Raw genomic sequence first — 14,148 nt, 5'->3', positions numbered from 1 at the left:
ACACAAAATGTCTAAAAATAAGGTTGTTGCAGTTTCGGATTCACAGGTGGATGTGTTGTGCTGAGCGGAGCGTGTCTCGTTTCAGGGCTTTTATGTAGTGCCAGCAGGAGGAAACCGCAGTAAGTTTCGTACGCAAGTTCATCCGGGCGTATCTCTCTGCATGGGTGTACTTATAGATAGACATGAGGGGGCAGAAACCATTGAAGTAAGGCCATGTGCACACTGTATCCGTGTTCCTGACAGCAGCATAGTCATGGGCATGAGCAGCAATAGTCTGGAGCCAACTCTTTGAGGCCTATAGGGGGTTGAGAGTTTTCTAGACCTTTTCTGGGCAAAGAGGGGTAGGAGAGAAGCTTTGACATCATCTTGTGAATACGATGATAAGATATGCTATCTGTAGATCAATTATCTTCTGTTGTAACCCTGCCGGTGATGTAAAAAAATAAAACAAATGCAGAATTGGCAAGTTGCAGACTATTATTAGGCTTGGTGGCCAGAGTGGAAATTGTAGGACATAGTAAATTCTTTAAAAATAAAAACAGTTAATTTTTGATGGCTCAGGTTTTGCAAAACTAGTATAAAGAGAGGAGGAGGAGCGAAAAAATCCCAAGAAATTCTTCAAAAATAAAAATTCCTCGAGGCCTATCATCAAAAAAAATAATAAAAAAATAATTGCAGTTTCTGTCACTTTTCTGAGTTTATTTTCAGAAAGTGTATCGGCTTTTCTCTACTTGCGTGCTGGTTTAAAGTCTTGCATGAAAGAGTGGGCGAGGAGACAAACCAGCAAGCAAACAATCTTTCATGTAAGATTTTAAAGAAGACCTTTCACCACCTCCTCCAATCTTTGCCTCCTTCTTTAGCCTCTGCTCCATTGATTCCAGCACGGTAGCGTTTTTTTTCTCTCTGACAATTGGTATAAATTTAGTCTCTCTACTGCCAGGTGGGCGGTCCCAGACTGTCTTCTTCGGCCCAGGACCGCCCACGTGACAGTTGGGAATCTCATTAGCAAATTGGGTGCTGAAACTAATAGAAATGATTGCTCAGGAATGGTGGGGGCTGGAGGAAATAATCCAACTGCACCAGAAGTTAGAGGGGATGAAAAGTCATCTTTTATGTTATCTCTACACATAAGAACAAAGATGGTACAACAGACAGTCTAATGTGGAGACTGGAGCATGGTGACTTCTCCAAGAGATAATGTCATGATAAAGGATTTCTCCCTGCCCATATCTCATGAGATATAAGATAAGTCACCACCAAAGGTGTCTAGCAGAGCCTCTTCTCCTCTCACCATGAATACATACACACACAGCCTGTGTTTGGTGGGGTCAGGAGGAGTATATGTATACCAACAGTGTAGATACCGTACCGCAGCAGGGAATACAGAAGCACAGGGTACTACAATGTAGATACTATACCGCAGCAGGGAATACAGAGGCACAGGGTACTACAATGTAGATACCGCACCGCAGCAGGGAATACAGAGGCACAGGGTACTATGTAGATACCATACCGCAGCAGGGAATACAGAGGCACAGGGTACTACAATGTAGATACCATACTGCAGCAGGGAATACAGAGGCACAGGGTACTACAATGTAGATATCATACCGCAGCAGGGAATACAGAGGCACAGGGTACTACAATGTAGATACCATACCGCAGCAGGGAATACAGAGGCACAGGGTACTACAATGTAGATACCATACCACAGTAGGGAATACAGAGGCACGGGGTAGTACAATGTAGATACCATACCTCAGTAGGGAATACAGAGGCACGGGGTAGTACAATGTAGATACCATACCGCAGCAGGGAATACAGAGGCACAGGGTACTACAATGTAGATACTATACCGCAGCAGGGAATACAGAGGCACAGGGTACTACAATGTAGATACTATACTGCAGCAGGGAATACAGAGGCACAGGGTACTACAATGTAGATACCATACCTCAGCAGGGAATACAGAGGCACAGGGTACTACAATGTAGATACCATACCACAGCAGGGAATACAGAGGCACAGGGTACTACAATGTAGATACTGTACCGCAGCAGAGGCACAGGGTATTACAATGTAGATACCGTACCGCAGCAGGGAATACAGAGGAACAGGGGACTACAATGTAGATACCGTACCGCAGCAGGGTATACAGAGGCACACGGTACTACAATGTAGATACCATACCACAGCAGGGAATACAGAGGCACAGGGTACTACAATGTAGATACCATACCGCAGCAGGGAATACAGAGGCACAGGGTACTACAATGTAGATACCATACCGCAGCAGGGAATACAGAGGCACAGGGTACTACAATGTAGATACCGTACCGCAGCAGGGAATACAGAGGCACAGGGTACTACAATGTAGATACCATACCGCAGCAGGGAATACAGACGCACAGGGTACTACAATGTAGATACTATACCGCAGCAGGGAATACAGAGGTACAGGGTACTACAATGTAGATACTATACTGCAGCAGGGAATACAGAGGCACAGGGTACTACAATGTAGATACCATACCGCAGCAGGGAATACAGAGGCACAGGGTACTACAATGTAGACATCGTACCGCAGCAGGTAATACAGAGGCACAAGTTACTACAATGTAGATACCATACTGCAGCAGGGAATACAGAGACACAAGTTACTACAATGTAGATACTATACCGCAGCAGGGAATACAGAGGCACAGGGTACTACAATGTAGATACCATACCGCAGCAGGGAATACAGAGGCAAAAGTTATTACAATGTAGATACCGTACTGCAGCAGAGAATACAGAGGCACAGGGTACTACAATGTAGATACCGTACCGCAGCAGGGAACACAGAGGCACAAGTTACTACAATGTAGATACTATACCGCAGCAAGGAATACAGAGGCACAGGGTACTACAATGTAGATACTATACTGCAGCAGGGAATACAGAGGCACAGGGTACTACAATGTAGATACCATACCTCAGCAGGGAATACAGAGGCACAGGGTACTACAATGTAGATACCATACCACAGCAGGGAATACAGAGGCACAGGGTACTACAATGTAGATACTGTACCGCAGCAGAGGCACAGGGTATTACAATGTAGATACCGTACCGCAGCAGGGAATACAGAGGAACAGGGGACTACAATGTAGATACCGTACCGCAGCAGGGTATACAGAGGCACACGGTACTACAATGTAGATACCATACCACAGCAGGGAATACAGAGGCACAGGGTACTACAATGTAGATACCATACCGCAGCAGGGAATACAGAGGCACTACTTGCTACAATGTAGATACCATACCGCAGCAGGGAATACAGAGGCACAGGGTACTACAATGTAGATACCGTACCGCAGCAGGGAATACAGAGGCACAGGGTACTACAATGTAGATACCATACCACAGCAGGGAATACAGAGGCACAGGGTACTACAATGTAGATACTATACCGCAGCAGGGAATACAGAGGCACAGGGTACTACAATGTAGATACCATACCGCAGCAGGGAATACAGAGGCACAGGGTACTACAATGTAGATACCATACCACAGCAGGGAATACAGAGACACAGGGTACTACAATGTAGATACCATACCGCAGCAGGGAATACAGAGGCACAGGGTACTACAATGTAGACATCGTACCGCAGCAGGTAATACAGAGGCACAAGTTACTACAATGTAGATACCATACTGCAGCAGGGAATACAGAGGCACAAGTTACTACAATGTAGATACTATACCGCAGCAGGGAATACAGAGGCACAGGGTACTACAATGTAGATACTGTACCGCAGCAGGGAATACAGAGGCACAGGGTACTACAATGTAGATACCATACCGCAGCAGGGAATACAGAGGCAAAAGTTATTACAATGTAGATACCGTACTGCAGCAGAGAATACAGAGGCACAGGGTACTACAATGTAGATACCGTACCGCAGCAGGGAATACAGAGGCACAGGGTACTACAATGTAGATACCATACCGCAGCAGGGAATACAGAGGCACAGGGTACTACAATGTAGATACCGTACCGCAGCAGGGAATACAGAGGCCCAGGGTACTACAATGTAGATACCATACCGCAGCAGGGAATACAGAGGCACAGGGTACTACAATGTAGATACCGTACCGCAGCAGGGAATACAGAGGCACAGGGTACTACAATGTAGATACTATACTGCAGCAGGGTATACAGAGGCACACGGTACTACAATGTAGATACCATACCACAGCAGGGAATACAGAGGCACAGGGTACTACAATGTAGATACCATACCGCAGCAGGGAATACAGAGGCACTACTTGCTACAATGTAGATACCATACCGCAGCAGGGAATACAGAGGCACAGGGTACTACAATGTAGATACCGTACCGCAGCAGGGAATACAGAGGCACAGGGTACTACAATGTAGATACCGTACCGCAGCAGGGAATACAGAGGCACAGGGTACTACAATGTAGATACCATACCGCAGCAGGGAATACAGAGGCACAGGGTACTACAATGTAGATACCGTACCGCAGCAGGGAATACAGAGGCCCAGGGTACTACAATGTAGATACCATACCGCAGCAGGGAATACAGAGGCCCAGGGTACTACAATGTAGATACCGTACCGCAGTAGGGAATACAGAGGCACAGGGTACTACAATGTAGATACCGTACCGCAGCAGGGAATACAGAGGCACAGGGTACTACAATGTAGATACCATACCGCAGCAGGGAATACAGAGGCACAGGGTACTACAATGTAGATACCGTACCGCAGCAGGGAATACAGAGGCCCAGGGTACTACAATGTAGATACCATATCGCAGCAGGGAATACAGAGGCACAGGGTGCTACAATGTAGATACCGTACCGCAGTAGGGAATACAGAGGCACAGGGTACTACAATGTAGATACCGTACCGCAGCAGGGAATACAGAGGCACAGGGTACTACAATGTAGATACCATACCGCAGCAGGGAATACAGAGGCACAGGGTACTACAATGTAGATACCATACCGCAGCAGGGAATACAGAGGCACAGGGTACTACAATGTAGATACCATACCGCAGCAGGGAATACAGAGGCACAGGGTACTACAATGTAGATACCGTACCGCAGCAGGGAATACAGAGGCACAGGGTACTACAATGTAGATACCATACCGCAGCAGGGAATACAGAGGCACAGGGTACTACAATGTAGATACCATATCGCAGCAGGGAATACAGAGGCACAGGGTGCTACAATGTAGATACCGTACCGCAGCAGGGAATACAGAGGCACAGGGTACTACAATGTAGATACCATACCGCAGCAGGGAATACAGAGGCACAGGGTACTACAATGTAGATACCATACCGCAGCAGGGAATACAGAGGCACAGGGTACTACAATGTAGATACCGTACCGCAGCAGGGAATACAGAGGCACAGGGTACTACAATGTAGATACCGTACCGCAGCAGGGAATACAGAGGCACAGGGTACTACAATGTAGATACCGTACCGCAGCAGGGAATACAGAGGCACAGGGTACTACAATGTAGATACCATACCGCAGCAGGGAATACAGAGGCACAGGGTACTACAATGTAGATACCATACCGCAGCAGAGGCACAGGGTGCTACAATGTAGATACCATACCGCAGCAGGGAATACAGATGTGCTAAGCGTTTCCAGTCTACAGATTCGACAAGATAGTTTTTTTCCCTTCCTGACTCTGAGTTTTCCTTCTCTCTCATTATGAAAATTTTCCATTTAATTTTCTGTGTTCATTGCATCGCTCTTAATAAAGCTTTTCTTTAGGGAAATCTTTTTTGCTCGAGTACCTAGCCAATTTTTTTTCCTTTCCCTTCTTCTGTGACCTTTAGACGGAGCATTCTCTAATTGACTGCCAATGTCCTTCATGTAATTTTTAATGAGCACGAAACATTAGAAAGATTATTCAGGAACAAGAAATTGGATTTATTTCTTCTCTAAAGCTCGCACCGCTAAGACGGCCACGTTCTCCTCTGGTTCACAAAGAAGCTAAAGGATTTTCCACCGACGTCTCCTCTATGATAGGGAGTTCAAAGCTGTTTTGTCGATAGGAAGTTTCTGCTTTATGGCGTTGCGTTGGGTTTTAAGAGGAGCTGAAAAGAATTATCAAGTCAGTTTAGGCGACGACGGAAGAATGTGAATAGCGCTCCTAATATATTACATTGTTCAGTAATTCTTTTTATCTCGGGGATTTTCGACTGTTCCTTGCTGGAGTCAGGAGACGTGTGTTTGCTGGTAAGAAATGTGTGAGGTTGGAAAATCACGGCTGCTTTCTTCCAGCAACGGCGCCCCCTCTTGTTCTTGGACTATGTCTGGTATTGCAGTTCAAATTTATGAAATGGGTATTTTTTTATTTTTTTTACGTGTTTCCACCGCCATAGAACTAATCGTAAATTCCCTCGTTGTCTCTGCACAATGTCAGTCTGCAGTCGCTTTAGGGGAAAAACCCAGACGATTTTGTTTTGGAAGCGTCTATGCCTATCCAGGTCCTAGCGGCAGCGAGCCTGCTATCCTGCGTGTCAGAACTTCTTGTTCCGTACTCAGCTGAATGCTGCCGTAGGGAGTCAATATTGCCGTAGGGAGTCAGTATTCGCATCATCATGACCATTTTTGCATGTTTTTATGTGGATATCGATGCAATAAGCGTAAACATTGAGCTCATCACCAGATTCAGAAAATAGAGATTGACGTTAATGGTGCGGCTGTCTTTCTAACATTTTATAGTAGTGCGCCCCCCCATTGGCAGAGGAGGAAACATTACTATTTATTGATAATGGATATATATATGAGTGGATCATCAAATAGGTTCTTAGAGGAGACGATCCCAATAATATATGGCACTTGTCTCTGTCTAGTCCTGGGTACGCTGCACCCCTTTCTGTCTGTCTGATCTTGGGCATGCTGCATCTGTTTCACTGTCTGGTCTTGTTCACACAAAACCCGGCTCTGACTGTTCAGTTTTGGTCAGGCTGAATCTGCAGCACCCATGTAGCTTTGGACACCACGCACCCATCTCTGACTGTCTAGCCTTGGGTTCGCTGCACCCGTCTCAGATTCTCTGTTCTTAGACATGCTGCACCTGACTGACCGTCTGGTCTTGGTCTCACTGCACCCATCTCTGACTGTCTAGCCTTGGGCAGGCTACACCCTCTTTTCCTGTCCATGCTGCACCCCTCCAGTCTCTGACTGTGTGGCCTTGAGTACCCTGCACCCATCTCTGACTTTCTGGTCTTGGGCTCACTGCACCCATCTCTGACTGTCCACCCTTGGGCAGGCTGCATCCTCTCTGCTTGTCCATGCTGCACCCCTCCCGTCTCTGACTGTCTAACCTTGGACACGATGCACCCATCTCTGACTTTCCGATCTTGAACCCGCTCAACCATCTCAGATTCTCTGTTCTTAGACATGCTGCACCTGACTGACCATCTGGTCTTGGTCTCACTGCACCCATCTCTGACTGTCCAGCCTTGGGCAGGCTGCACCCTCTCTGACTGTCCATTGTGCACCCCTCCAGTCTCTGACTGTCTGGCCTTGGACACTCTGCATCCATCTCTGACTGTCCAGCCTTGGTCAGGCTGCACCCTCTCTCCCTGTCCATGCTGCACCCCTCCAGTCTCTGATTGTCCAGCCTTGGGCACCCTGCACCCTCTCTGCTTGTCCATGCTGCACCTCTGCAGTCTCTGACCGTCCATCCTTGGGCACCCTGCACCCTCTCTGCTTGTCCATGCTGCACCCCACCAGTCTCTGACCGTCCAGCCTTGGGCACCATGCACCCATCTCTGCTTGTCCATGCTGCACCCCTCCAGACTCTGACCGTCCAGCCTTGGGCACCCTGCACCCATCTCTGCCTGTCCATGCTGCACCCCTCCAGTCTCTGACCGTCCAGCCTTGGGCACCCTGCACCCTCTCTGCTTGTCCATGCTGCACCCCTTCAGTCTCTGACCGTCCAGCCTTGGGCACCCTACACCCTCTCTGCTTGTCCATGCTGCACCCCTTCAGTCTCTGACCGTCCAGCCTTGGGCACCCTGCACCCTCTCTGCTTGTCCATGCTGCACCCCTCCAGTCTCTGACCGTCCAGCCTTGGGCACCCTGCACCCATCTCTGCCTGTCCATGCTGCACCCCTCCAGTCTCTGACCGTCCAGCCTTGGGCACCCTGCACCCTCTCTGCTTGTCCATGCTGCACCCCACCAGTCTCTGACCGTCCATCCTTGGGCACCCTGCACCCATCTCTGCTTGTCCATGCTGCACCCCTCCAGACTCTGACCGTCCAGCCTTGGGCACCCTGCACCCTCTCTGCTTGTCCATGCTGCACCCCTCCAGTCTCTGACTGTCTAGCCTTGGGCACCCTGCACCCTCTCTGCTTGTCCATGCTGCACCTCTGCAGTCTCTGACCGTCCATCCTTGGGCACCCTGCACCCTCTCTGCTTGTCCATGCTGCACCCCTCCGGTCTCTGACCGTCCAGCCTTGGGCACCATGCACCCATCTCTGCTTGTCCATGCTGCACCCCTCCAGACTCTGACCGTCCAGCCTTGGGCACCCTGCACCCATCTCTGCCTGTCCATGCTGCACCCCTCCAGTCTCTGACCGTCCAGCCTTGGGCACCCTGCACCCTCTCTGCTTGTCCATGCTGCACCCCTTCAGTCTCTGACCGTCCAGCCTTGGGCACCCTGCACCCTCTCTGCTTGTCCATGCTGCACCCCTCCAGTCTCTGACCGTCCAGCCTTGGGCACCCTGCACCCTCTCTACTTGTCCATGCTGCACCCCTCCAGTCTCTGACCGTCCAGCCTTGGGCACCCTGCACCCTCTCTGCTTGTCCATGCTGCACCCCACCAGTCTCTGACCGTCCATCCTTGGGCACCCTGCACCCATCTCTGCTTGTCCATGCTGCACCCCTCCAGACTCTGTCCGTCCAGCCTTGGGCACCCTGCACCCTCTCTACTTGTCCATGCTGCACCCCTCCAGTCTCTGACCGTCCAGCCTTGGGCACCCTGCACCCATCTCTGCTTGTCCATGCTGCACCCCTCCAGTCTCTGTCCGTCCAGCCTTGGGCACCCTGCACCCATCTCTGCCTGTCCATGCTGCACCCCTCCAGTCTCTGACCGTCCAGCCTTGGGCACCCTGCACCCATCTCTGAGTGCTCTCCACCATATCAGTTCTGGCCAATGATTACTTTGGTCTCATCCCCAATGAATTTGATTCAATGGACTGTAGAAGTTTCACGAGCACTAACCTCCCCCTCCATTCGATGAATATGTTGCTGTGTTACCTAATTTGTAGTCTAAGAGTCCGTAATGAGTTTTGATTTTTTTTTTTTCCTCCTAGCTACTGAGCACAATTAAAATTGATCGCGGCAACACTAATCTAGAGGTTACTTTTATTCCAAGGCTGTGAATTAATTCTCTTCTGCGGACTGGAATGGCTTTTTATAAGCAGCATTCAGCCATCGCTTCATCCAGAGATAAGAGACAAACGTCTCCAGTGCCCCGGATGATACCTCCTGCCATACCGAATTGTCCAAGTCCTCTCCCGTTATGTCCTCTGTAGTTATTTCATTCAATCGCTTCGCTTTTTTTATGGCTATAAAGATTCAATTTCACTTGCACTCAAAGACATTGATTTTATATATATTGCGTAGCCGATGTTGGCATTTCTGAATACACTAATAGGACTGGAAGCGGCCATGTTAATTGCTCCTACATAAGACTTGACAGATCCCTCGAGCCAGGTTGCCAGCGCACATAGACGTTTTCTACTTGCATCTAATTTTTTGGATTGTTTCGTATCGATCTGTGCGGATTTGGGGCCAATGAAAGAGTCGAGCTGCCTCTTAGGCCGGTCTTAGGGCTCGTGCCTGTGTTATAGCACGGCCTCATGTGGCTCCATAATAGGGCGCCCCTAGTGTTTCACTTACAGTATTTTTTCTGCTAAACTTTTGTTGTTCTGTATGACGGAAGTATTGTCGTGCAGCAGAAGCGCTCCTAGTAGAGTTTGTCTTATGGGTGGCACATTTAGTATCTATGGGTCCGTAGAAAATTATGGGAACTCTATGTGCCATCCTACAGGGTGGTGTAGATTTACTATTGAAAAGACTCTAGAAATCTGGTACCAATTTGTGGCAAAAATATACGTGTATTACCACATTTATTAGCCATTTTAGCCAATGTTTCCAAACGTATCTGCGCCGTCTGACGTGCTGGCAATTTATGGGAAAAGGGGCATGGTTTGCCAAAAAAAAAAAAAAGAGGAAGGCTTAATATGGGAAACCAAAATTTTAAAGTTTAAATTTTAAACATTTTGTTGTCCCTAACAAGTAGGAATAGCCTTAAGAAAGGCTATTCTTCTCCTACCTTTAGATGTCTTCTCCGTGCCGCTGTTCGGTAGAAATCCTGGTTTTCTTCTGTATCCATATGAGTTCTCTCGCAGCACTGGGGGCGGTCCCTAGCACTCAAACAGCACTGGGGGTGTCCCCAATGCTGCGAGAGAAATCTCCAGTGCCGCCCCTATTTTCGCCTGAAACCGCCTCTCCCCGTGTCGTCTTCCGGTGCTGGCTTCAAACTTCTAGGCATGCGCAGTCGGCTTTTCCGTCGGGCCTCGGGCAGAGCCGAATGCGCATGCCCGCGTACATTTTCTTGTGGCTGCTTACCCCAGCTTACTGTGTAAGCGACCACAGCAAAATTGCCGCGGGCCTGCGCAGTCGGCTCTTCCCGAGGCCCAATGACAGAGCCGACTGTGCATGCCTAGAAGTAGATCCCAGCATCGGAAGAAGACTGAGGGAGAGGCCGTTCCAGGCAAAGACAGAGGCGTCGCTGGAGATCTCTCTCGCAGCATTGTTTTTGTCCACTAGGGGACCCCGAGCGGAAACCTAATCTGCTTAAAAAAAGCAGTTTCATGCAGAAACTATACACTATAATGGAGTCCCTTGGGTTTCCACCCCAAAAGGGCGAAAAATGCAGAGAGAAGAGTCCTACTTGCAGGGAATCCCCATGCAGAGATCTGGCGCAGGTGTGAACCTAGCCTAACAATGATCCTGTTTTGTTTTTTTTTAATTTTTGCATAAAGTTATACGCAAACTTTATATGCTGTTTTTGTATACTAATTTCTTTCTATATATATCGTATTGCATTTTAAAGTGTACCTAAACTTTTTTACAACTTTTTATTTTCTGGCAGCATCGTAATATCATTTATTAGCAAATTGTATCTCCTTTGTGTGAAACTCTGTGCTGAAATCCACTTTGTCCCTTCTGTGCCCTTTCCCTGTCGGATGGGGACGTCTTGTATCTTCCTATTTTGTTATCCTGTACATTGCTTTCATTCAATGGGCTCTTGTATAATACAAGGAAGCTGAGGCTGTAGGGTCACTTCGAAAACTTGTATCTCAAGCATTATAAAACCTAGAAGGCTGGGTCTGGTGTTATATGAAAGACGAGATTTCGGATTTAAGTATGCTTTAGGAGTGTCTACTTAAGTTTGCACGAAGACTTGGACAGTATTTGTAAATCTGCCCTACTTGTATTTTGCCAAAATATTCCACAATACTCGTATAGGGCTCACAATCTATTACCGTATATACTCCCCCCCTCGGCTTATACTCAAGTCAATAAGTTTTCCCAGTTTTTTTGTGGTAAAATTAGGGGGGTCGGCTTATATTCTGGTCGGTTTATACTCAAGTATATACGGTAGTAAGTTTTTGGAATGTGGGAATAAATTGGAGTACCCAGAAGAAACCTGCACATCCCCGCTCTTACATGTTGGAGTGTTGTAACACATTTTAACGAACGTTCCTGATGCGGTCTGATAACTTCTCCCTGATGGGTGCGGACGCCTGACTATACCAGATGTTTAGGGGTTATTACTTTTTACCACCACAGTTAGGACACTGAAACTAAGTTTTTTTTTTTTTTTTTTTTTGCACAATTTCTATTGCAAAATGAATAGGGTCAAAAGTGAATATGGAGCCAAAACGAGGAAGTGCTGATAGCTTTTTTTTTTTTTTTTTTTTTTTTTTTTAAAGGTTCCTTTTCTTGCGTAAAATTTTCACACACTTGTCAGTGTCAGGAAAAGCTGTACTTATATTTTTTTATTCATTTTTTTGGCAAAAAAATGCCATCCTGTATCCTATGGATAGAAGATAAATTGATGATTGGTTGGGCCACTGATATTCCCACTTCAGTTTAGAATTTAGTGGTGGGCGTAGAATGTGTCCATCCATTTACATGGCAATACCCATGTCCTGTACTTAAAGGGGTTATCTGGTTTCTATGATTGATGGCCCATTCTTGGGATAGACTATCAATATTAGATCTGTTGGGTCCGATACCCAGAACCCCTGCAGATCATCATTGCCAAGGAAGCACAGGAGAACCTCACTGCTCACTAGCAGTACAAAGTGTAGTGGCAAGTCTAGGTACTGCAGCACTGCCCCATAGACTTGAGTCTAGGCCTAAGGATCATAGAAACCAGATAACCCCTTTAAGGGCTGAATGGAGGGCGGCCCGCATTCTATGTCCACCACTGCATTCTGAGATCGGTGGGGATGTCTCAGTGGTTGGACCCCCACCAATCAACAAATTATCAGATAAGTAATTTTTATCACTCCTTTAACAGATCCAAAGACGAAAAAATATTACAAGTTTTTTGTTTTTTTATGTGATCTTGACATACTAAAATGGTGAAAAATGTAACTATGAATGGAACGCAGAAAAAGGCACATGCGCGCGCGCGCGCGCGCGCGCGCGCACACACACAAAACAAGTCTCAGCACTTCATCCTTTAGTCTCCTCCTTCCCATTGGTCCTATTCATTTTACAATTGAAAATGAGAAATTTCAGGAGCGCAGCCGATATCGCTCCTCCTCACTGGCTGGAGTATGGTGATAAGGCAAGTGGCTGAAACAGGAGCCTCTCCCCTTTATCTTGTTACGGTAGTGCAAAAGGTTACAACCCTAAGGCCGCCTTTCTAGCTGCCACTTGCTGAAGATGAAGCAGATCTGCAGGAGATTAACCCCTTTTTGCTCTGTTTAGGATTTTTTTTCCAGATGGATTCCTGCAGAAAGTTCTGACTATTACTATTTTTATTCTTTGTGCTTGTCCATGGCTGGTTTTCCTATTGACTTGAGTGGGGCTGAGCTGCTATACCACACACGGCCTGACATATCTAGACATGAGCGAGTACTATTCGAAACTCCAGTTTCGAATAGCATGCACACATAGGAATGAATGGATGCAGCTGGCACGCAGGGGGTTAAGCGGACGGCTGCTGGCATAGTCCATGTGCCGACCGCTTCCATTCATTCCTATGGGTGCGTGCTATTCGAAACGGCCGTTTCCAATAGTACTCACTCATCTCTATCCTGACACTAGCTCCTCTGTTCAGTGGGCCCCATTGAAAACTAGGAAGCTTTTTCTTTTTCCTAGTTTTACCACAGCACCCCCACAGGTGAAAACAAGCATTACACTCATAGCAATCATTGGATTGTCTGTGTGATGCCTGGACGTGCCTGACCTTTCTAATAGGAAGGTGGGGTTGCCCTTTAAACCCCCTTTGTGTTAGAATAAAGCAATGCCTTTATCTAGTTTGCGGTTGTCGTTTCCACAATTGTTCGGAGTTCGCACGTTCATTAAAGGAGGAAACTTGAGGACGGAAGAGGAAACAACGCATACAATGTACTTAGTGGGATGGTGATGGCTGATATCTCCACGCACGGGTGCGCCCATCCTAGTGTCTGCCTCAGACATGGTGCCCGGAAGGTGCCAGCTAGATGACAATAGTGCAGTGTATAGAAGACTCTTCCACTCCTTTCCTCCTCCTTATAAGGTGCACTTTATAAAACCGTCTGCTCTCCACCTTGTTTTCCATCTATTGAATTCTATCATCATTTCCAGGCGGCTTTTATCATCTTCTGCTCTCTTGCTTTGTGCCTAGAGACTGTACAAGTCGCAGTGCAGTCATTTCTGTGGATGGAAGTGCCTGTTAGGGCATTATATTACTAGGCAAATAATGGGCACCCACAATAAATAAGATACCAGATTGCCATAAGCAGCACATAGAAGCGCGACGGCCATTTGCTTTCATGGTGTTACGTTTCAGTTTATTTGTGCA

General features: G+C 47.4%; 1 protein-coding gene across 3 annotated transcripts in view; it reads left to right on the top strand.

Moving 5' to 3' along the window:
• FUT8 (fucosyltransferase 8) overlaps positions 1 to 14,148 on the top strand; it is a 150,125-nt gene that overhangs the window by 85,406 nt on the left and 50,571 nt on the right. The window lies entirely within an intron of this gene.

Source organism: Leptodactylus fuscus, chromosome 7, assembly GCF_031893055.1.
Source record: "Leptodactylus fuscus isolate aLepFus1 chromosome 7, aLepFus1.hap2, whole genome shotgun sequence".
In the NCBI taxonomy this organism is placed as follows: Eukaryota; Metazoa; Chordata; class Amphibia; order Anura; family Leptodactylidae; genus Leptodactylus; species Leptodactylus fuscus.
This window is presented reverse-complemented; position numbering and strand designations above follow the sequence as displayed.